This window comes from Astatotilapia calliptera, chromosome 1 (assembly GCF_900246225.1).
Source record: "Astatotilapia calliptera chromosome 1, fAstCal1.2, whole genome shotgun sequence".
In the NCBI taxonomy this organism is placed as follows: domain Eukaryota; kingdom Metazoa; phylum Chordata; class Actinopteri; order Cichliformes; family Cichlidae; genus Astatotilapia; species Astatotilapia calliptera.
Genome location: NC_039302.1, coordinates 40,874,076 through 40,899,054, shown reverse-complemented (window position 1 = coordinate 40,899,054; position 24,979 = coordinate 40,874,076).

The following is a 24,979-nucleotide window of genomic DNA, read 5'->3' as shown; positions in this document are numbered from 1 at the left end:
GAACCGTTTGGTGTGGGCAGAAGTGCAGCTCACGTTTCATAAAATTGCCAAATGTGCCCTTGGCAGAGGCTCTCTGAGTACCCTTCTAGTGCATGGACTAATTTTGAAAACCCGCATAAATCCAACAGCCTCAACAGATGTTTTCCATTCATCTCTTATTTCTTCATTATGACAAAGAAATTGAATTACTTGTAATTATTCAAAATGTCTGGAAGAATAATGTTGATAAACCACTACTGAAAATGCATTTACACCAGAATAGCATGAATGCAATATGTAAGGCTGGGGAGGGAAGAGACGGAAGAAAAGTGGGTGGGATATTTGAGGGTAGCTAAAGTTTGGCAATATATATTTGTTGTATATAACTCCTCCAGCAGTGCAATAAATCACTGCCTGTTTAAAGACACAACATAATAGCAGGAGAAATAAGATCAGGCGATGAAAAGAGCACTCGTGTGATGACAAGAAATAAACATTATCAGCACAGCAAATGAAAAACTGAGCCACAGACGGGGAGTAAGATCACTCAGAGACTGCTTCTTTATTTTTTGCAAAACTGTAAAAAAGTTTTAGACGCACACAACTCACAACAAGCACAAGACTGTACAGTCTGAAGCACTTAAATACACACATACTTTGGGAGGCTGCTCAAGGTATAAAATAGTTCACATTGCAGTCTTTTACACGGTACTATTAATATTACCACTAATGCGCGCTCTCACATGGTCCAGTATAAACACAAAGCCCAAAGACCATTATCAGCAAACAGGCTCGCTTTCTGATGTTAATTTAGTAAGGGAGACAGAGGAGCTGGACGAGAGACCGCTTGCTGGTTGGAAAGCAGAGCCAGCGTGGTCTCGGAGTCGCCCTGGCCTTGCCACTGAGGCCAATTTGCAGACATTCATTTCCTCCAATCTGTCAGGGTGCAGGGGGAGAGCCAGAGTGCACGGGACAAGGGGAGTAGCGAGGAGAAATAAGGCTAAATGAGACCCTGGGGAACTGGAGACCACAGAGCAGCTAGCTGTGTCCTACTCTCTTCCAACACCGGGATGTATGAGGTTTTCCTCCACCTCTTTTTTTTCTTGGCTCCAGTCTTCAGAACAAAATTACCTCTTCACACTCTCCCCGCCACCGTGCTTACTGAGTAAAGATTAGCATTCAAACACAGATAGCACTGCCCTTAAAATCTGCTCGACTAGCTATTGTTACTAGAGAACAGGGACCTATTTAGGGTAAAAAGTTATTATTAACATGTCAGTCATTTATTTCAAATGAATTTTGATCTTGCTGCAGGGAACAATGTACATGTAATATAGACACAATGTCGCCATTCACTTTGAGTTCAATACCAAATATAATATCTATATATTGTGTTATATTTGGCAGTATTAACATTAATTTTAAGGGGGCATGCACTCATTTCCAGCTCCATATTTATCCTTGGATTCAATGCTACTAGTGTGAATGATTTGCATTTGATTGAAAAAAATGACTGTTTTTATTTCTAACATGTAAATAGAAATAAAATACAAAACAAAATACAATGTAAAAATACAAAAACACGAAGTAAAAGTTAACAAAAATATAGAATTGCATGAATAATTCTATATACCAACAATTTACATGCTCAAAAAAAGAGTAGTGTAAGGTTTTACTAAGTTACACTTATGTTCTTATGTTTCAGGTACATGGGCCAGACGTGGCCGTCAAAAAGGCCAGGTGGGTCTGGTACCAGGTAGTTTCTTGAGCACCTCCTCTTTTTGCATTCTTCATATGGGATGGAAATAAAGTAGCGTTGGTTCAGCACGTCGATCAAAGGTTCGTAGGTGTTACGAATAAGTGCTCATCAACATAAGATCAGACAATTTGTAATCCTTATTTATATTTCACCAGGCCTTAGTGTAGTGTAGGTGTCACAAAACGGCCGAAGGCCGAGTACCAAAAATCAAACCCACGTGCAGAAAACCCAAAGCGGAGGCTGAGGAAAAGATTTAACAAAGGTTTATTAACTAGCACAAAAATGACGTTTACGATAGTACTTGACTTAAGGCTTGACACATGGGGCATGAGGGTCTTGGCCAGGGGAGAGGGATAAGCAAGGGGACAGGTCCAAGAAAGCAATGGCAGCTGGCTGGTGATTAGGTATGTACTGGAAGATAGGAGAGCAGTGTTAGAGCGGTAGCCAATGAGGAGTTCTGGAGAGGGTGGAAGCTATGAAAATCTTCGTCTTACTGTGCAGGTGGGAGATGGAAGTGTTGAAGGGCGATCGTGGCTCAAGAGTTGGGAGTTCGCCTTGTAATCGGAAGGTTGCCAGTTCGAGCCCCGGCTTGGACAATCTTGGTCGTTGTGTCCTTGGGCAAGACACTTCACCCGTTGCCTACTGGTGGTGGTCAGAGGGCCCGGTGGCGCCAGTGTCCGGCAGCCTCGCCTCTGTCAGTGCGCCCCAGGGTGGCTGTGGCTACAATGTAGCTTGCCATCACCAGTGTGTGAATGGGTGGATGACTGGATATGTAAAGTGCTTTGGGGTCCTTAGGGACTAGTAAAGCGCTATATAAATACAGGCCATTTACCAAGGAGAAGAGGTGGAGGTGGGTTTGGTGGTGTGTGGCAGCCAGAGATGGGCACTAATGCGTTACTGTAATCCGATTACGTTTTTCGAGTAAAGTAAGGGATTACTATTGCAAAAACGGTAATTCGATTACCGTTACTTTCCCGTAGGAACGCTGCGTTACTAAAACAGTGATTTTTTGCGAGAAATTCTCATGACAGTGATATAAGCAAGTGCGACGTTCGTGACAACAGCTGTGTGCAGATCTACCCCACTCCTGCTTTACAGGTGAAAATAGAGCAACAGGACCACTAGTCTTTGATTTTATTTATTTTCTGCTGTGTTTTACTTGCATCTATTTGAAAGAGTGAGTGTAAACACACAAAACAAAAATCATTTTATGAGCAGGAATGTGCAGAAAATAGGTTTAAATTTTAAACAAGTTTCTTCCAGTCAGAGAATGTTGCATATAATTAAATTTTTACTTGATGCATAAAGTTAAAAGATTAAAACTAGTAAAACAAGTTTTAAAAGGAGACTTTTCCATTTGATTACATTTTTTATGATGGATTATGCAGAAAAAGTAGAATTGGGCTGTAAGATCTATCACTTTATTACCTATTCAGGTTGTAAATCGTGTTTTTAAAAAGTAACTAAGTAACTAAGTAATTAATTACTTTTGAAAATAAGTAATCACTAAAGTAATGGGATTACTTTTTTGGAGAAGTAATCAGTAATTAGTTACTGATTACTTTTTTCAAGTAACTTGATCAACACTGGTGGCAGCTGTCCTGAGCGGTGAAGCTCCCGAGGTTGTTTAAGTGCAGGAGGCCAGGCAGGTGAGGCAAGGATATGATTCTGAAAGCAGGCGGGTTAACCAGATTTCCAAGATGAGTGGTTCAGTGTGATGGAATTTCCAGGAGTAACTAGAACACAAGATTGCAAGGTTAGTAGAGCACTTGAGATTCATAGACATGAAGTCCTGGTTACCAACGAACTGGCAACGAAGCAGTGTCAGCAGGTAGCTTAAATCTCCAACCTGATTGCCTCAATCAGCTTCAGGTGAGGGAGGCTGTAGGCCCTGCCCATGGGTGGATACCAGGGAAGTCCAGACCTTCAGTGGAATTTTACAGCCACACACCCAGACCATGACAGTAGGCCTTAGGCTTTAGCTCTTCTCCCTTGAAAGCCACCATCTCTTTCAGCCAACCTTCTTCAGACTGGTTGCCCCTCAACAAACAGAAGGTTTGAACAACAGATGGGTGGGGCACTCATCGACATCACAGAGAGCCAAGAATAGAAAAAAAACTGTCTGAAACCTAAGCTTTTGGTTCATATGCAGTACAAACATGCAATGCACATGCAATTCCACATATGCTGATCTCAATATTTGAAACTGTCTAATTTCTGGGGTTTTCTCTCTGTTATTATTGTAGGTTCTTTAGCTAACAACATAAAAACCAACTTGACGAAACGTTGCTGTCATTTAGTGCTTTACAAATTAAAACTGAATTGAACTGAATGAATCCATACAAAAACAAACCCAAAAACGTTTTACATTTTGATTTTTGTACGCAGAATACAGCATCTATTTGGGATATAACACTTATGTTATATGTTATATAGGGTATAGGATAACAATAGATGCTATACAGATGTTATAACATGTACTATTTTATTTCCTACAGTTGCTTAATCTTGATATATTCCCACTCTATTATTTTCATCTTATTTTTCCAATTGCCATGCACTGTCATTTGTTTTATAGCTGTGAAAAGTTTATGCCAGTGAACAATTCTCATCAGACATGACAAGTCATTATTGCAAAACATCATCCTAAACGCTCGGGAGACTACAGTTTGCAGACATAATTGTTGTGGTTTATTTGTGGCATGTTTCATAAAGCTTTTATTGACATATTTCTCATATTTTAATGTGGTGGCAAGACTAAATGTTAGCACAGAGGATATGTGTGTTGGAGGGCGCGGGGGCTGTATTGTGCTGACCTTGTGGTTACAGTAATGACATGTTTAAGAGGACGGTGGCGCCAGACAGCTCCGTAGACCCCTACCACGCTTATAATTCGAGAACAGAACTGTTTGGGTCAGATGAGCTCAACACATGGTGGCTTGAATAACACCATATGAAATGAAATAGTCAAGGGAACTGCTGCGGGCCAGAGTTGATTTTATGAAATTTTCAGGAATTTAGAACACCCAGTTACAATATTAGACTGAGCAGACAGTGTGTAATTACTGTGGCTATTCCTCAGAGGGATTTCACAGAGCTCACAGTGTAAAGAGAAGTAGCACTGATGGAGTTAGAACTTCATGTTTCACAATGTTGTTGCACTTCACACCTCTAATCTAGTGAGTGAGCATGTTAGGAAGAGCACTGCGTGTCTCTCAAGTAATGGTGGGACAAAGTATTGACAGAGCAACATATTCCCCTTGACTGCAGTGTCTTGACGATATGCTGGTGCCAAATATCCGTGAATTATAAAGCATACTACTGCTACAACTAACTCCAAGATGGCACTTAAATGAGTGTAAAATGAAAAAAAAGTAAATCACACATTATTAAAGTTAAATGTTTTTAAAAATACACACAGACACCACAGGACAGTATATAAACTCCTAAATCTGACATTACATTTTTTTTTCTGAATAATTTTGTGTTATATCGTAGATTCACAGTGTATCGGGTACCACAGAATCACTGTATCGTCAGTAGGAATTACAACACTGTTGTGATAGTGCTCTATCATTAGTTACTCTGTGATTCATCATTCAAAATAAAAGCCCCCAGTTAATTTTGGAAATTTACTGACATGCTTTAAGATGTCACATTTATCTTCTTGTATTATTGTTATCTTCACAATAAAACACATAGATGTTACGTATGTCAAGTGTATAAAAAAAATAATTTTAAAAATCTGCTTTGTGTGGTGCTACTACAACACTTGCTCTTGCTATTAAGTTATCCCACATATTATGATGAATTAGATTTAGCATATGCAATATCAAAATAGCATCATTCACATTAAGTCATACACATTGTATATGTACATTTTGTTGTTAAAATGAACTGTTGCGTTATTTGTTGATCCTCAGAAGCAACACTGCAAAGGATTTATAGATCTTGCCACTTAGTCAAAGATTTCCATAGATGATATTCCCTGTGTTGTGTTAAGATGCAGTTAAGGAATTCAAAGATTCTCCATGATGGTGAGAGGAAATGCTCTCTGTGTCACACACAGGACAGAGGATGATTAGTTAGCATAATGAAAAGCGACTTTTTATTAGGTGGGCTAGGGTCTGGGAACAAGGCAAGAAAGGGCTACTGGCAGGGAGAGACTATGAAGGTAAGTACGGCACCCATCCAGTCAGAATGATGGTATTTTATATGGTTTCCTATTTTCTTCTTATACTGTTTTCACTACTTGTGACTGAGTAGATTAGATGGCCTCTTGGGAGGGATGAGCACACCACTGTCCAATCATGTGTTTGTTCAGAAAGAAGGATAAATAATGCTATAACAAAAACTTTCTTGTTGCTGTCTGTCGTAGACTGTACTATTATTCTTTATCATTCTGCTGTAATGCAACAATTTCTCTTGGGATCAATAAAGTCTATCTATCTATCTATTGCACTGTAGACAGTGACTGACATGTTAAATAGCCAGTGCTGATTAAAAATCTCTTTTGTCCAAGTGGGTGAGTAGTTATGGATGTGTCAGCGTGTTTTCCCCCATCTCCCCCCTCCTGGCCCCCTCCTTGTAAAAAATATGTTTTGTTCACGCCAGATTCAGCAGTACAATTATCACTGTGCCCTTTTCTGTCTCGGCTCTTTAGGCCAAGAGATGAAGCATGAAATGAATTCTGTGGCCATTGGCTGGGCCAGCTGGATTTAGATTGTGCCAATACAATGGCCGGGGTTGGTGCCATGACACTTATTTGCTTTTGCTATTAAGTTATTTCTCTTGGTGATTAATGAGCACTGTCAGCATAAACCTCTGTTTATTATGTCAGCATACTTTCAAATATTCATGTAATGCTCAGTCAAAGCCCAACTAAGCACAATCTGCAGTCTACTTTACTCAAAAATATCTTTACTGCCACAGGAAAAATTATATAATAAGTATGAATAAAATATAGTTATTATGTTTTTCAAGTTTCATTACTGCTCATCAAGTTGAGCTCATCAGTACAAATGTACTGTTTATAAGATATAAGATAAGACAAGGGAAACCTGCAGTCAGCTGAGACCGAAGAAGTCACTTGGATGAGTGACGAAAAGTTTTTCCCACTGAAGACGCCACGTCCAGATGAACAGAATCAACTTTTGGAGATTTACTTACCTGGATGATTGAGAATGCATCAAGACAAGTTCAAGGTTATGGGGAAAGGGTGGGAACTTATGCCATTTGTCATAGGCCAAAAGGCGGGGAACACGTTGGGCAGGTAACCACTATCTCACACAGACAGACGACCACTCACACTCAAATTCTCACCCATGGCCAATTTAGAATCACCAACTAAGCGAACACCCAGAAAGAACTCACACAGGTGTGTGGACAACACGCAGTCCCCACAGAACGGCCTCAACCACCCCACCCAAACCTGACATAAACACAGAATCACCTATCACGAGACATGTTACCTAGGAGTGCCCATTTCACACGGAAAATAGTAAATGTATAAATGTAAATTCAATTAAGTATTGAAGTGTGACATTAAAACATTATAATGTGTATGTGTTTGTACAAAACTATATATATACTCTATTTACAGTATGTAAAGGGATTTTTGTGCTAGCAACACTACTTTCCTTTTCCATGCTTCTTTTGTCTTTTGGTACTTCATTTTGTAACATTAATAATAAAAAGCTTCAACAAGAGCAGTAATTCATTCAAAACTGAAAACCTTTCATCAACCTACAAAGGTCTATAAAGAGCTCACTCAAACCTGTCATTATGAAGAAGAGAAAGAATTCTTCTTTTGCAAATCAGAGATTACATGCTGCTAATTAAGTTGTCATGATAAAGATTTGTGTTCTGACCTGCATCAACACATCTGCTCTACTGTCATGCTTGTTACCACGATTGGTGCAGAAGCGCTACTCTACTACTACTCTACTACTACTCTACTACTCTTGAGCCTAATAGTTAAACTGAGTTCACAATGCAGTAAGTCATTAATGTGGATGTTTACGTTTTTTCATTACCAAACGTATGAATTAGTGTAACTTATAGTTGAAATGTATCAGTAAAATTTAGTACTAACTTTATTGGGCGCGCCTGCAAGCCCCATCCATAACAATGACACTGTTACCCTTAAGGCCTTTACACACGAAATTTGTGCAATTATTGTGTGATTATTTGTGTCTCATAAATATTTTTTTAGACTCACCTATTCTTAATCCAGCTGCTTTTTCAGATTTTTCGCATGCTAGTAAACAGATCAGACCAATCATAACCCTGCATTCTTCCAGACCGCATGCACACAGTTCACATTGTAAAGACAAATTTTAGGGCAATATTGTATCAGGCTTGCTGTGTGTATATGTTACATAGTGTCATTTTTTTTATTTATTTACTGTGTAATGCAGGGGTCGGCAACCCTAGGAAGGGTTAACTGATGGCACGACCATAGCTGGACTGGCCATTGGGCATACTGGGCATTTGCTCGGTGGCCTGATGACTTTTTTTCTTTGTAACGGTATAAACAATGAAAGGTGGTGAATTGGCCAGATGCTGGTCGGTGTGTAAAAATAACTCCGTTGTTTGGTGGTAGCTGTGGCGGTGCTTCCTCAGATTCAGTAACATTAGCAAGTGGTGGAGGCCAGCAGGTGGATGAGGGAAAGGGGAGGCAAGAGGAGAGACCCGAAGCGGCTGCCGGTCCGAGTGTCAGGTGAACTGAACTTCAGGTAAGAAGTTATGACCTGCAGTCTATCTTCATCAGATATAAACCAAGTTTAGGTGGAGTTTATTTTCGTTGTGCTGACTTTTTACAGTCAGTTACAATAACTCGTACTGCGTCCTAGCTAGCATGATGGAGTTTCTATACAGATGGGTGGGTGCTTTGATGTTGCTGATAGTGAACTTTATTTTATTCATAAGGTTAGTTAGTAGAGTTGCCAACCGTCCCGTAAAAACACGGAATCGTCCCGTATTGAGAGAAAATATTACTCATTCCGTGTTGAGGTGAAAAGGAACAGTTTGTCCCGTACTTCAGCTAGAATGGAAAAAGACACAAAGCTGGAGTTATTCTATGTCTTTACGCTGCACAGCTGCCTCTTCTTCTCTCCATTCTCTCCCCGTCTCTTGCCTGTTGCTACTTCAATCATGAAATGGATCAATGATCAGCTGATCGGCTTTTTTCTCGTTTGTTTATCTACCACTTTGCGCCAGAAAGATGAAACCGCCGAATGTCGCGCTAAACAACAGCAGCACGTTTAAGCTTGATCAGCTGTTGTTAGAATGTATTTAATATTACTTTCTAGTAGCTAGGGCTGCCACAAATGATTATTTTGATAGTCGACTAGTCGCTGATTATTTTTGCGATTAGTCGACTAATCAGATCATGCATCCATTGGATGTAAAACATACAGCTTATTGCACCAGCATGCATCTGCTCTTATATAACTATCATTAGCTTACAGCTTTAAGTGTTTAAGGTATGTGCTAACTAAAAATAAAGACAAGATGAGAGTTTATTAAATTTTAATGACACTTGCAGATTGTTTCGATGGAGTTTAATCTGCTTGACGTTTATTCAGCTATGTAAAAACTCTAACTTTAATCTCAGCCAAACCGATTTAATCAGGAACCAATAAAATACTAAAAAAAAAAAAGCCAAACAATAACATTTTTAAGTTATCTAAGTGACTTATATATAATGTTTAACCTGAGTAGCGAAAGACGGCGGTGGGTTTGAAAATGATTTGCCGGGAGTCCGGTGTTCTCACCGGCTCTAGTGAGCCTTGCCCCCGGCTAGCTATCGAGCTGGTGGGTAACAGACGTCTCCGAAAACGTCGGAGCGCTTTTGAAAATATGTGGTGTCTTGATAAACTGAGCAGATATTTGAGGTTTACACAGCTACATTCTCGCCTGAAAATATGTTAATCGTTTATTTTGTGATCCAGAAAGAATAATAAGAGTAATATTAAAACTAACTAGCTGCCGCCATTGTTGACAACTGAACTGGGCCGCGCTATGAATTCTGGGACACAGCTTCTTCTTCTTCGGGGTTTAACGGCAGCTGGCATCCTTGTACATGCAGTGCTGCCATCTTCTGTTTCAGTCCGTTATTACACTCTTAAATCCTACTACTTATTCCTGCGTCTTTTGGGATCTTACAAAGCCTCAAACGACGCGTCGACTATTAAATTAGTCGTTGACGATTTTAATAGTCAAAGTAATCGTGACTAGTCGACTAATCGTGGCAGCCCTACTAGTAGCTGATGTTTGCTGGAGCCACAGCTGTAAAAGCTGCTGGTCATGATATCGGTTTGTATATCTGGTGAAAGGGAAACATGAAGATGAAACCAGGAGATGTCCTTACTGAATCATCAGAGCTGAACAGGTGATGGAGAAGCAGGTTTACCATTTAGGTGACATGAATGAGTTGAAGGGAAGTTATGAACTGTTTCTGAGAGACAAATAACACCAGGATCCTTTTTTTAATGTAGCTGACAGCTGGTAACTGTGCAGGGGCGGGTCTAGCAAAGTTTTGCCAGGGGGCCAGGTAGTAGTGATGGGATTTCCGGCTCTTTTTAAAGAACCGGCTCTTTCGGTTCGGCTCACTAAAAAGAGCCGGCTCTTTCGGCTCCCAACCGGCTCTTCAGGTTGTTTTGTTGCTTTAATTAATTTATTATTAACAATAATATAAAATTATGCACAAAAGGAATTAATAATGTAAAAAAAAAGTAGATTTATTTATATATATATATATATATATGTATATATATATATATATATATATATATATATATATAAATGCAGTGGCCCCTAGAGACAAAACACGTACAAACTCCAAAACACATTTCTAGCATGAACTGAACTTCCAAAATAGAGCTACCTAGATCACTTAAATTACACAATTGAAAGCATGAAAGCATATGTGTATTGTTTGTGTATTTATACACAAGCATTCATATATAGTCAAATAATAAGATTAAAAAAAATGTTCATTTACCTGTTATTACCACACACCAAATCCAGTCGTTGGTACTTGCTGGCTTGTGTAGCCACTAGGTAACAAAAGCTCAACACTTCCCCTAGCATCCTGGCAGAGCGTTCTCACTCCCGAGGCGTAACATGTCGACGTTTTGTCACGTCCCGCGGCGTTCCTGATGAACGCGAAAGGAGACCTTCGGCGTTCTTATGGTACACGGCGGGTTATGGCTGGAATCCAGTGCAATGACGCTCCCGCGGTAATAGACGTTCCAGCCCTGTATTCCAGCCCTGAATTCCAGCCCTAAACCTAACCTAACCTTATCCCTAGCCCTGACCATAACCTTATTCCTGACCTTAACCAGGACTATAATGATGTTAAATAGCGTGTTTCTAAGCGATTTGAAGAAAAAGAGCAAACATGTGTAGATTCAGTCCAGACGGTTCTCATATTTCCTCTTTTTTCCGAGGTCGTCATTTAGGAACGTGGTGGGTAGCCGAAAACGTAATATGGTGACGATTTGTCACCTAGCGTAAAATGTTACGCTTTGGGAGTGAGAACAGGGTTGATCCTGGAGCACTTCTGTTGTCTTTTGTACGTGTTTTGAGTTTTTATGTGCTTCTGAGTTTTTACGTGTTTTGGAGTTTGAACGTGTTTTTACGTGTTTTGGAGTTTTTACGTGTTTTGGAGTTTGTACGTGTTTTGGAGTTTTTACGCGCTTCAGAGTTAGTACGTGATTTGGAGTTTGTATGTGCTTTGTCTGTAGGGGCCACCGTAAATATACTTTTATTTATTCACTCCACATAAAATGTAATAAATAAATCATATAATACAGAAATCAACTATTCACATTTCAACTTTTAACTATTTAAATTTTCAGCTTTTTCCTTTTACAAATTTGAAGTGAAACGACACAAAACACTGAAAACCACAACACAATTAAATATAAATTATAATATGAAAACAAAAAGAACATGCGTATTCTCTGTCATATGGACCTGCATGAATAAACTGTCTGAATCCTTTATCATCCGCAACTGAAAATAGTTGTGGATGATTACTATACCTTTCTAATGTGGCGTTGTTGTCCCTGGCTCTTTCTCTGTTTCTCCCTCTGGCTCTGTTCCTGTGCTACTCAGTGTAACTACCGCCCCTCCCCCTCTTCCCAGCGTAAAGCACAAGGCTCGCTTGCGGAGTGAAGCGGAAAATAAGTGCGAGAGAGGGTGAGAGAAAGAAAAAAAAAACCCCACGGCTCGCGATAAGGAGCCGGCTCGTGTCGTTCAAGTCAAAGACCCGGCTCTAAGAGCCATTTCGTTCGCGACCGACTCATCACTACCAGGTAGGGCATTAACAGGGAAAGGGGGGCACAAAGAAATACTTTGTTATTCTCATTTAAAATGTCTAGCTTTTAATAAATAATTATCTGAAGCTTACAACCAAAGTTTTTATCTGACGTAAAATGTATAGAAATCATACATATAACATCGAAGCAGCTAGAATCCACAGCTGTGCGTGTTCATGGAGCTTGCATTTTCACCTTCTGGACATCACTACCTGACAAGTTTAACTGTCTTCAGAACATTGCAGAGGCCTTGTTGACAGTATTCGGTTCTACATATCTGTGTGAGCAGATTTTCTCTCACATGAAGAGTGTCCTCAGGTAGCCGTCTGAATGCTGGACACTGGGAGACCTGTGTCTCTGAGTGGGAGACCAGAGATCACATTAACATGTGTGTCTCTGTATTAACAGACATGCCATATTGGCTCAGTTTATTTTTCTTATCATTGCTGTGAGGAGACCACAAATAGCATTTGCATTTTCTGTTGTATAGTTCATTCGCTGTTTTGGAGTTGTTGTTATGGATAAAAACTGTCTTTTTTTTTGGTTTCAAAATAGCTGATAACGATTCGCTGATAGCTGCCAACATCTGTGAATAAATATAATTCTATAAAGTGGTTCTATATAGTGAGTAACCGTTAATATAGAGCGTTATTAAATTTATTGCTAATGCAATCATATGGCACACTGACTTCTGAGGAAATTTTAAATGGCACTCGTCATCAGAAAGGTTGCCTACCCCTGGTGTAATGGCTAGGGCTGGGTATCGTCACTGATTTCTAGAATCGATTCAATTCCGATTCACAAGGTCCCAAATCGATTCGATCCACGATTCGATTTAATTCGATTCGATTCGATTCGATTTAAATCTGGGAAATTTTGACAGTCAGAAGTATAATTCAGATCAGAACATTTACATATTTTTGTATCTATAAAAAGGAAGCTGACACTCGCAAGACTTTATCTAAGGTGTGAGCATCACAGCAGATGCCTTTGTGTCAAAGTAGCTGAAGATAAAACACAGAAAAACGTGAAGGTGATTTTCCTGGCCTGGGATTTTATAAAAATATTCTGCAGTACATCAAAAACGAAAGAAAACCATTAATTAATGAACGTTACCTCTGACGTTACAGCGGTTTTATTAGACACACGGCTAAGCATTTTGCATTTTGAATAATATTAAAAAGTTTAAATTTGTTCAGTATTGAACAGCAGAAATGAGGTTTTCTTTTCGGAAGAATGTAAAAGGGAAAAAAAACAGCGGCCGACAGCGCTGTAAGCAACAGTAGACTTGTGCGTAACAAGCAAGCGAATAATGAAGAAAGCGAAACTGTTCGAGAGAGAGAGAGGGGGGGAGGGAGAGAGAGAGAGCTGCGCATCGCAATGGAAGCAAAACAGTAAAAGAATTCATGACGATGTTTATGTGAAGCGTTTGGATCTTCTTTTGCTGCTGGTTCGGTCAATATTGTTTGGAGAGTGATCAAACTAACAGCTTTAGAATCAGCGCATAAAGGGCGTGAACACAAAGCGCGGACCCGGATCAGCGAGCTGTCGGCTTTCAGCCCCGACTGTGAGAAAGGCGACATCTAACTGATTCTGATCCGTGGGTCGCGCTGTGTGTTTAAGTCTATGTGCAGAATCCCTGTACCTGCTCTCATTTACTGTTTGGTGGTTCTTGAAATTTTGTGAGATGTCACCAGAGATTCTGGCATTTCGGACAAAATAAATTTATATTAAAAAATCGATTCAGGATTTTAATGAATCGATTTTACGTTATCCAAGCCAGAATCGATTTTAATCGGTGAATCGATTATAAAAACCCACCCCTAGTAATGGCTTTTGGAATGACTGCAGCCTGCTCAACTCTGTGTCTTGGTGTTTGTGTCTTTGTGTGCACACACAAGCATATTATAATTAGTGTTTTAGACTTAAAAGTGTCAAACTTTGAACTCATTTTACCTGAACCTAATTCTAATTTTAGCCCTAAAACCATGCCTAACATGTTTTTCTTTTTCTCTTTGCTTTTGGTTTGATCACTCACTCATTTTGTTTTAGATGAAAAATGAGAAAACTGCAAAACTACATCCCACAGTCTGCCATGTGTGCACAGCCACAGGAACGACCACACAGACACACATACAGCATCTGCAGCCTTTATAAAACAGTGGCTTAATGACTACCTGTGTGTGACGTGTTTAGGGGACATCTGTAAAGAACAATTCAAGACTGTTAAAATGAGACATTTCACTTATTGCGGTAGATATAAGACTTGTCCAAGTTCACAGAGTCCATTTACACAACAGGTGCTGCTCATCACTCAACAGGTAAGTGTACACACCTTCACACTAAGCTGTACACACCCCTCCCTCCCCCATGTGCAGGTGTCGGACGTTTGACAAAGAGCAAAATGTAAACAGGCTTGTCGTTTAGCCAGGAGGACAACATAAAAGGCGGTTTGCAGGGTTTTGAGGTTACTTTAGGATAGCTCGGTAGCCTATTGACACAGCTGCATGCCCCACCTTCTGCCCATATCGCCTAAAGAAAAGAAGTTTGCATGGAAGCCTGCACGCACCGCAATCTGTTATTTTTAAAGTTAAAAGAAAATCCAAGTGGGTAGAAAATATTCTGAAGAAGCCAGACAAAAACCCAACAACCTTTATAAGCCCCCAGAGGATTCAGAGCTTTTGTAAGCAGTATATTAGGGTTTTCTGTGTACACACACACATGCCTGCACACATACGTATATACATATACGTTGACGTGTATAGTACGTGTGTGGTTTTGATTATGTGTGCGATCTTTGTGTGTACTGTCATTCCCCAGCTGTTGAGGCTGTTGCTTCAAAAAGAAGCGGCACACAATTATAAGTTCCATTCTGAGGAGCACAAAGAGAAGGCGGCGGTGGACGGGTCGATAGAAAAGACGCCCTATTTATAGTGAACTCCTGGGCATTTTATAGACGGCCACTTTTGTGTTTGTGATGGAACATGTGGATGAAGGAAATTGTCACATAATTGCACCCTGTTAAGCTTGTGACCTATCATTTTGTCGAAAAGCGAAAGGGGCTATTCTCTGCGAGCTTTGTTATCAGTGATGGCAGGGAATTTCAAAGAGAAGGGAGTGAAAAAAGGGTTTTAATCAAGTTTACATCATCTGTGAGTGACTTCAATGTAAACTGAAGTGCATCACTGCACATAAGGGACTGAGTTCTAAAGGCAAAGAAAATGATGGTTTAACAACCTTGGCTCTGCTCTCACCAAGTGAGAGAAAAGCCACATCCACACTTATGTGGACCACTTAAATTGTTTAGGGTTTTATCACATTCAGGCTCCATCTATGATAAGAGGACAGCACAAGACTGACAAGATTCACAAATCTAAAACTCAGCAGGCTAACCAGCCATATTAGTTTGATTTGGTCCATTAATTTAATCACACTCTTCACAAATCAATGGCAGTTATGCTGAAGGTTTAAATGGGACCTATTTCTTGTTTACAAATACTAATGCAAATTTTTATCTCAGTAAAGTAGCTTTGCATGATTTAATCCAATATTTTTATTATACTGAGCCTCGATTAAATGCCCTTTATCATTAAAACAGCTCTTCTCTGATTGGCTGTCCCTTGTAAACAAAAGGTTGGAACAGCAGGTGGGTGGGTGGGACTTTAAGCACATGCAGTTGGATGTGGGTGTCTGAGGTTACTGTATTAAGGCCATGTCCACACTAATACATTTTCGTTTGAAAAACGCATCTTTTTCTCTCCGTTTTGGCCTTCCGTCCACACTGAGACGGCGTTTTTGGTCAAGGAAAATGCAGCGTTTTGAAACTGCTCTCCAAAGTGGATACATTTGAAAATTTTGTACTTTTGTGTTACAACTCCACCTCATTGTTAGTCCATTTAAAAAACTCTGTGGTTTTCTTCAACATTTTTCCGCGACGTTTCAAAGAGCCGAAAAGTAAATAAACGGCAGACAGAAATGACGCAGGTCGAATCGTCTTGTGTTTCATGCATGCGCAGTACTGGAACATAAGCGTTTTCGGCCGTTTCAACTCTGTGAAAATGACTGAAAAGGATACTGTGGACGCAGAGTGTTTTCATACGAAAATGCCATTTTCAAATCTATCCGTGTTGACGTAGCCTAAGACTATCTGCTATGTTTGACATTTTATGATGCAAAGAAGCAGAGCAGAATGAAACAGAGCATTTAGAATAGTTTGAAATCTCATATGTCATATATGTCGACCTCATTATTTAAAACTTTGGCCATGTTTAATATCTGTACCTACCATTATAACTCTTTATGTAAGGTGGATGATAAACAGTGATGAAAAGATAAGCAAACTTTTAATATAATAATATTATATAATATACAATAATGTAATTTAATATAATACTTTATATGTTACTTATAAGAGCATGTATGGTGTAAAAAATAGCGCATTGCCTTTTTTTGCCTTTTAGTAGAGAGGAAGGCTGATGTGCTCATCCAATTTCAAATCTTTGCATTAATGGCTGACGTGTTTCAGTATTGCTGACATGTAAAAGACACGACTTTTAACTGAAAGCATGCCATGCACCGTGTTTCTTGCACATGGTCTGTAAGATTCAAAATATCAAAGTCAAAGTCAACTTTATTGTCGATTCTGCCACATGTACAGGACATACAGAGAATAGAAATTGCGTTACTCTCAATCCCTAGATAAATAGCAAATGAACATTTAAATATATTTAAATATAAAAGTGATTAAAAATGCAAGTAAAATAATTAAAAAGTAAAAATTTAAAAATAAAAATTTAAAATATACCCATTTTGAAGTAGTCACTGATTGGCAGTTCTGCCATTGGCTATAGATCTAGATCCTTCGCTGGCAAGATCAGCAGTTCCCTCCTTCTGGCCTCTCCAGATAGCAGCTTTATATTTAATGGTTTTTGGACCCCACACCTCCATGAAACTTTGGACCAGTTTTGGAACATTTTGAGATGGATGAGAGTTTTTTTTCTATATTGATGTTTTCTCAGTAAAAGTCTTCCTCTCCCTGCTTCTTTGTTGGTACAATATTACAATGTTGGACATCTTACCACCGCATACGTGGAGAAGTAAGTAGCTAGATCTCGACATACAGCCCTTTTAAAACACCCACAGTTCTCAAATACAATCAGCTTTGGCAATGTTCTCTACATTTATTTACATTTTAAAAACATGCCTTTAGTATGAGAAGACACATCTAGTTGCAACAAATCATACAAGCAAAATTTGGTATTCCAGAAGTGTAAAATGTAAGAAATTAACTGCTTAGCCAACAATTACGTTTGAAAATAGTTTAATAAGAGGTTTGCTTAAGTCCTCAGTGCTGCAGGGATAAACCATGATCCGTGCTGAAATGTAGCAGCTGAAGCTGCCCTTCAGGCAGGGTGAGTGGCTTCCCCGAGTGGATCCTGGTGAACAAGAACACCAAGTCGTTAGTGGCTCTATGGTAAACATGCAAGCTTTATAGCAGTTCTGGATTTCAGAGTTGGATGTAAATATTTGGTCCCAATCATTGTGGTTGAGGCTGTGACGCATTTAGAGTTGGATTTGAACAGCAGCCCTACACAGGCCATCCAGCCAGCAGCGAACAAATAACAACACCAAGCTGCTCCACAATGCACGTTCCAATAGAAAACACAATGCCTTATTATTCTATTGCCCCTAACCACAAGCAGCTATAAAAGCACTGCTATAACACAGACACCCCTTTCTGATCATAAAAGAGGTAATACAGGATTCTTTTGTCAATATGGCTCAGTTTTCATTCTCCCCCTGCATGTACCTAAAAAATAATAACTAAATAAACACTTACATTAAATATAACGTAATGATCTCTGAAATGCATTGTATGACATCGATGCATAATCTACTAATAAGTGTACTGCTGCAACAAAACAATTGATAATTAAAGCGTATTGCATGCTAGCTTCTGTTTTAGCTTTCTATAAGCTATGATACTGCAAATCCTGCCAGATGAGCATGAACAGACAAGTGCAGACTAAAGGTGGCAAATGTGTCAGTCAGTTTGTTGCTTTTACTCACCTTTCTTCTTTCTTTCTCAATCAATCTTATTACAAACAAAGCAAGACATGAATCACAATGATGCTTTTGAGCATGTTTAATCATGTTGAAACAATAGATATAAGTACAGTGTCCATTAGTCAAACCTAGTTGTGTTTGGGACAACAAAAACTCTGATATGATGTGGAACCTCTTATTACGCGCTTTTATAGCAATTGTGTTTTTTATATATACATATAAATAGTTCCAATAGCATCCAAGAGTGCTAAATTGTAAGAATATACTTAATCAGTGTCAAGATTATAAAGGATCTCTTAACTCCAAAAAAGCTTAAGTACATTTAAAAAAAAGGGTTAACCCAGCCATGATTTAAAAAAATGTTTCAGATTTCAACCAACTTTAGGACATTTACTACACACTGAGGCTTACTCCTTAAATCCCATGGCACTGAGATCACATATCATCCAAATTATTGCCTCCTCCTCTTCCAATTTCATTTCTAATTGGTATCCATTTTCCCTACAGGACCACTAAAGATTTATCATCCAGCATGAGATCCATGTATACGTGCGTTATGAAACTTTGAGAATGCACAAGATGACACAAGATGATTAGCAGCATTTTATCCTGTTTTAAAATCGTAATCCCACCCTAAGAGATAATTCTGCCCACAAAGCCATATCAAAGCTTCTTGCCTCCGTTTCCAATTCAGGGGCTTCAACAGAAAGTCCAGGCCCTGCTTCATTCAGAGCTCCACAGGTTTCACCTCTCTTCAACCACAGTCTGGCTGCACTCCCCTCTGGGTACAGAGTCTCAGAGCTGTGGCCTCTTTAGTAGCAGCTGTGCCCCCGGCACTGTGAGTCATAGAAGATCTGATAGCTTTCAAATGAGGTTTTAAGATGTGGTGCCAACAGGCCAGGTGTGTGAGTCTGTATAGGCGGGTTTTCACTGTGTGTACTTTGGAAGAATGTGCATGTGTTTACGTGTGACCGCATGGATTCATTTACATTATGTACACCTGCAGGAACAAGTGTGTGTTTGCTTACATAAGTGCTAATTATGTACAGTCATGTCTAAATCTCTCTTGCATCAACTGCTGATGTTCATGGTGGATCACTCGTGTTAAAAGATTTCAACTGAAATCTGATTCATGTAAAACATTTTTCATGTAGCTGTTTGTATAAAACTTAATTAAAAACCAGCCAAACCCACGAGAGAGAAACTGGATGTTTAAACAGGTGAAAATAATCCCTTAGCTAAGTGACTGACTGTGATCCAGGTTTAAATATACTCGTGTCTGCACACAATGTTTGTCAGTGAATCACAGTAGGTGTCACTTAACCATCCACACAGCCTCTTCTTCAGGAGCCACACCAGCAACTCTTTTGTTTGTTTTTTTTGCCTGTCCCGTTTGGCTCTTTTGCCATCAGAATTATTGTCTAAAGGCGAGGAAAGATGCCCAACGGATTTACTTTACCAAACTGACCATCCCAGCCTTGCCATAATGGTCCATTTGATTCACCTTTTATTGTTTATTTTATTTTCATTTGCTGAATACGGGACAGACTTGACTGGGGGAAAGAAGGGGAGAAAGAAAGAGGGAAAGAAAAACAGCTGAGAAGAGGGACGGGGGAGAGGGGCAAAAAACAAAAACCAACAGAATAAGCAGAGAAAAAAAATGCATATATCGATCACCTGGATCACCTGTTGAGAAAGAAAAGAGAAAACAAGCAGAAGAAAAAAACAGCAATATAATAAACAACATCACGATGATCTATGGGAATATAACAGTAAATACTAAATATTAAACATTATTGTGTAAGATCGACAGCGCACAGTGGCTTTGAGGTAGGAGCCAAAAAGGGTGCAGTTTGTGTCATGGCTGTGTGCAGGCAGGCAGAGAGGAAGGATCCAAAACGCAGGACTCACGGAGGCGAAAGTAAACTTAGAATAAACTGCGTTATTGCAGGCTGCTGATCAAACAGAAGACTAACTAAACTAGAAAATATAAACTAACAGGTAGGCAAAAACAGGTAACAGAACACACAGCGGAAACCAAGGGTGAGTAGACATTGACGGCGCGACAGAGAACAAAGGAAAACACAGGGCTTATATACACACGGCAGTAATCAAGGGATGAGAGACAGGAGGGGAACACACCGGGATGAAATCACAGCTGACGAGACAGGGGAAACGTAACTGAACACACTCACATAAGACAACGACCTTCAGAATAAAACAGGAAACTAACAGACACAGAGTACCAGACAAGAGGGACATACGGGCAGAGAAGACTAAGCACAAGCAAAACCTAAACTAAACATGATGGCAAGAGAACAAAACCTAACCCAGAAATAATCATCATCATAGGATAGCTAAAGAATCAGAACATAATTATAATTAGCATAATCTGGAAACACACCAAAATACAAGAAACCGAAAAAGCAGGTTCAAAATGACCCAGAACAGTTTGTGTGTGTGAGCACCCGTGTGAGCATGAGCGCGCTTGTATTTAAAAGGTTCCTTCATGTAATGATCTGCTAGAGAAACTTAGCAAGCAGTGTGCTAACTGTAGCATGGGAGATGGGTGGTCTTGTAGGGTGTCTTGCACTGAAATCTGCTGCAATGACCTGGTTACTGCGTTCACCAGATATCAACACAATTTCGATCCGCTCCTCACGCGTTAACCTCTTCGACATGTCAATGGCTGTGAACAAGAGAAACTTGTAAATAACTCATGAAAGAATAAAGTTACGTTGAAACCAAGCACACCATTGTCTTTCTTGTGACATTACCAATAAGTTTGATGTGTCACATGGCCCTCTTCCTATTGAAAAAACAAAAGTTGTATCCAAGATGGCCGACTTCTAAATGGCCACCATGGTCACCACCCATCTTGAGGAGTTTGCCCCCTCACATATACTAATGTGCCACAAACAGGACTTTAATATCACCAACCATTCCCATTTTATTACGGCGTATCCATATAAATGGCCCACCCTGTAGACATGTCTCTAATCTGAGGTGCTGTTAACTTGCGGTTTTCAGAGGCTGGTGTCTTGGATGAATTTATCCTCGGCAGCTGAAGTGACTCTTGGTCTTCCTTTCCTGGGGCGGTCCTCATGAGCTAGTTTTGTTGTAGCACTTGATGGTTTTTGCAACTGCACTTGGAGACACGTTCAACGCTTTAGCAATTTTCTGACCTTCAGTTCTTAAAATAATGATAGACTTCGCTTCTCTTCACTTAGCTGATGGGTTTCATGCCTTAATATGAATTCCAACAGTTGTCAAAAATTACTGTCAGCTGTGTACCAACCTCACTTCTGAACATCACAACCGATGATCCCAACCCCATTAACAAGGCAAGAAATTCTACAATGAACCCTGACAAGGCACACTTGTGGAGTGAAAACCATTTCAGGTGACTACATCATGAAGCTCACTGAGAGAAGGCCAAGAGTTTGCAGCGCTGTCAACAAAGCAAAGGGTGGCTAGTAGCTCATCTCAAAAGAAATATATTACATCTACATTAAGTTTACATTGTTGGTGTTATGTGTACATTACGTGTACATAGCTGTACATGTGATTGATTGTCTCATACAATGAATAGACAGCTTACAAAGAAGAAGACTGCAGGCTGGTGTCAATTTGGGGATCTCCAGCTAATCAGAGGAAGGAGGCTTTGATTTGACAAACCACACAGTGCACACCTTGATAAGGAGACTCACTTGTGGCTGGGTGCAGCTCTTGCTTCCTTGCTTAGAGTTGTTTGGCACATGTGTAGAGCTCTGGTGTATTTCTTTTGTTTGAAGATTGTGGTGGGAGTAAAGAGGACTAGGCAAGTCGGAGGACCCCATACACTTACTCACGTAGAGTCCTTTCTGTTAGAAACACTAGGTAAGTAGGTTGGTGCCACCCATGTAAGTTTGAGCTTGTTTTGAGTTGAGGATTACGGTCTTTTCCCCTTTTTTTTGTTTTTCTAGGGTAAGAGTTCAGTTAAGTTTTGGATTTGTCTTTTTGGTGGGTTTTTTTGGCACAACTTAACTGTCCCTTTCTCCCCCACACTTGTTGTAAGAATTTGGGTTATTGTTTTTGTGAAAAAGCTGCCATTAAACTCGTTTTTGTTATTACACTTGTACCGAGTTTCTGCAGTTGTTGTGTTACCCCCTCCTGCCCTCGAGGAAGCGTAACAAAAGTTAAAAAAGAATAACATGACGGGGGGGGGTTTTTGTTGTTGTTGTTTTTTTTTTTGCCTGTCCCATTTGTTTATTTAGCCGTCAGAATTGTTGTCTGAAGACCAACAAGGATACACAATGGATTTATTTTGCCAAATGGATCATCTGTCATGGTCCTGGGCCATGTGGGCCCAGTATTCTCAGTTTTTGTGTGTTTTGTACTTTATTCCCCAGGCCCAGCTCTCCCTTGCACCCGTATCAGCTCCTCGGGTGAGGGTGGCTGAGGTCCCGCTGGTCCCTGCTTCTGTCCCCAGCCTGGCAGAGGCCCCGTTCATCCCGGCACCCGTACCTGCTCCTCGGGTGGGGTTGATGGACACCCAGCCTTTGCCTGCTCCGGTTCCGGTTCCCCGGGTGAGGTCAGCCGTGACCCTGCCGACTCCTGCACCCGTCTCCGCTGGAGGGTCCGAGGGGCCCGTCCAGCCACCCGCTGCCCCACCAGCAACCTCATCCGTGTTTGCAGCAGCAGACCTCCTGCCTGCCACACAGCGATCCATGACATCATCATGGCATTGCCGTACTGGTCCATTTGATCGACCTTTTTTTAAATTATTTTTTTTTATTTTATTTTCAGTTGTTACAGACGGGACAGACATGAGTGAGAGATAGGAAAGGGAGAAAGAGGAAGGAAAAGAAAAACAGAAGGGGAGAGGGACAGTGAGAAAGGGAAAAACAATCTCCTGGATCACCTGTTGAGAGAGAGAATAGAAAACAAGCAAAAAAAAAACAAAGCAACATACTAAACACAACACCATCGCATTAATCTAGCTAAGTGTAAACAGCAGTAAATACTAAATATTCAATGTTGTTGTGCAGCACGCAGGACAATAGCGCACAACGTGCTTTGAATTTAACATACATGTCTGTGTTTTCATACATGAGCAAAGCCAGCCAGAGCCACATGCCTGTCTAGTATAAATAAAAGACAGCCATCTATGAGATGTTACATATCATGGTTAGCTTAGCTTGTCGTCACTAGCTTGATTGTATGGCTCCAAGATAGCACAAGCTAATGCTAAATTTTAAAGCTTACTAGCTAAGTAGCCAAATTTACAAATTAAAAAAACTAGAATTGTACTCCCTTTGTACAGTTATTTGAAATATAAATGCACAAGATATATTCTTTGTTAGAAAAATACATTAAAAATCTCCAAAAGGCACCAACTGTATAAACACAATTAAGATAGTGGAGGTGTAGCCTACCAGAGAGCTACCAGCTACAGCCACCTGTCCTGAAACATCTGTCATTTAAATAACATATAACTTAACACAATTTAAATGGAATTATGGGAGGTAACACCACACACCCTGTAGTTGTCACGATAGTCTAAATTTGGTATATGCATAGGGGTGGTTAATTGTCTTTTGGAAATTCTCTCAAGTGGTCATAAGATAAGATAAGATAAGATAAGATAACCTTTATTAGTCCCACACGTGGGAAATTTGTTTTGTCACAGCAGGAGTGGACAGTGCAAAAGTTATGAGGCAAAAATTAGAATACAATAGGAATAAATACAGTACACAACTGTACAGAATAGAATAAAATAAAATACTATATACAGTAATTTGAGGAGACTGAGTTTTTTGGCACCTTCACAGTTTACTTTTTTTCCTGTCTCCACTTACATCTGACCCTTAAAGAAACAGTCAAACAGTGAAATACATGAGTTCTTATTTGGAGAACATTTACTGATGAAGACAGCTGGGTTTTTTTTTATTTTTAGGAAGTTTCATTTGGAAAAGTCTGGATTTAAACCAGTCATCAAGAATAAAGCAGTACTTATGTCAGTCACTTATGTCTTTTTACATTTGTTAGTATATGTAAGACATAAACTCCTTATAACATCAGTACTCTTTGGTAAAACAAAAGCCACATTTTCAATTAATCTAAAATAACACCAGTGTTCCTCTTTTTGAGAATAAAGGCCCTTCTCGTTGTAACTTAGGGCAAGAAAGAAAATTAAAAACAGCTCAATGCTTCGAACTCAAACAATAAACCAAAGTGAAAGCCATGTCAGTGTGTGTGTTTGATTTTGACCACATGTAAATGAGCCCATTGTACAAGAAGAACATGGAGCAAGCAGAGCATCCACGAAAATAAACCTCACAGAGAAAAGCCCTGTAGTTAGAATGGCCACAGAACGGGCTGTTGGGCTCCAAACCACGCCACAGCAGGATGCAGTGTGTGTGTGTGTGTGTGCGTGTGTGTGTGTGTGTGCGCGCGCGCGCGAGTTTATGTGGTGGCACAGCAGCCAATCCTGTCCATGCGGACTGTGGTGTGGTCGGGTTCCCCTGCTAAATTTAATAAGGGTCTTTGCTTACATCATGGCCAAAAGAAACAGAAAGAAAAGAGGGAGACTGGAAGAAGTAAAAGAATCCTCCATCAGTGTTATAATTTTTAAAAGACTATTCTGGTGGTTTGATATGGTTAACTTTGCTAAAAGCTACATATAGCGTAAAGCTGCATTCATACTGTTTGGCCTCTCAGCTCAGAAAATTCCACATTCTTAAAATAAAAGTCACTTCTAACATGTCGTGCAGTTACACAGAAACATTGGCATTTATTTAGAGCAGTGTTACATTTTGTGCTCATATAAAGCAAAGATTCATGGTTGTAGTGAAGGAGGACATGC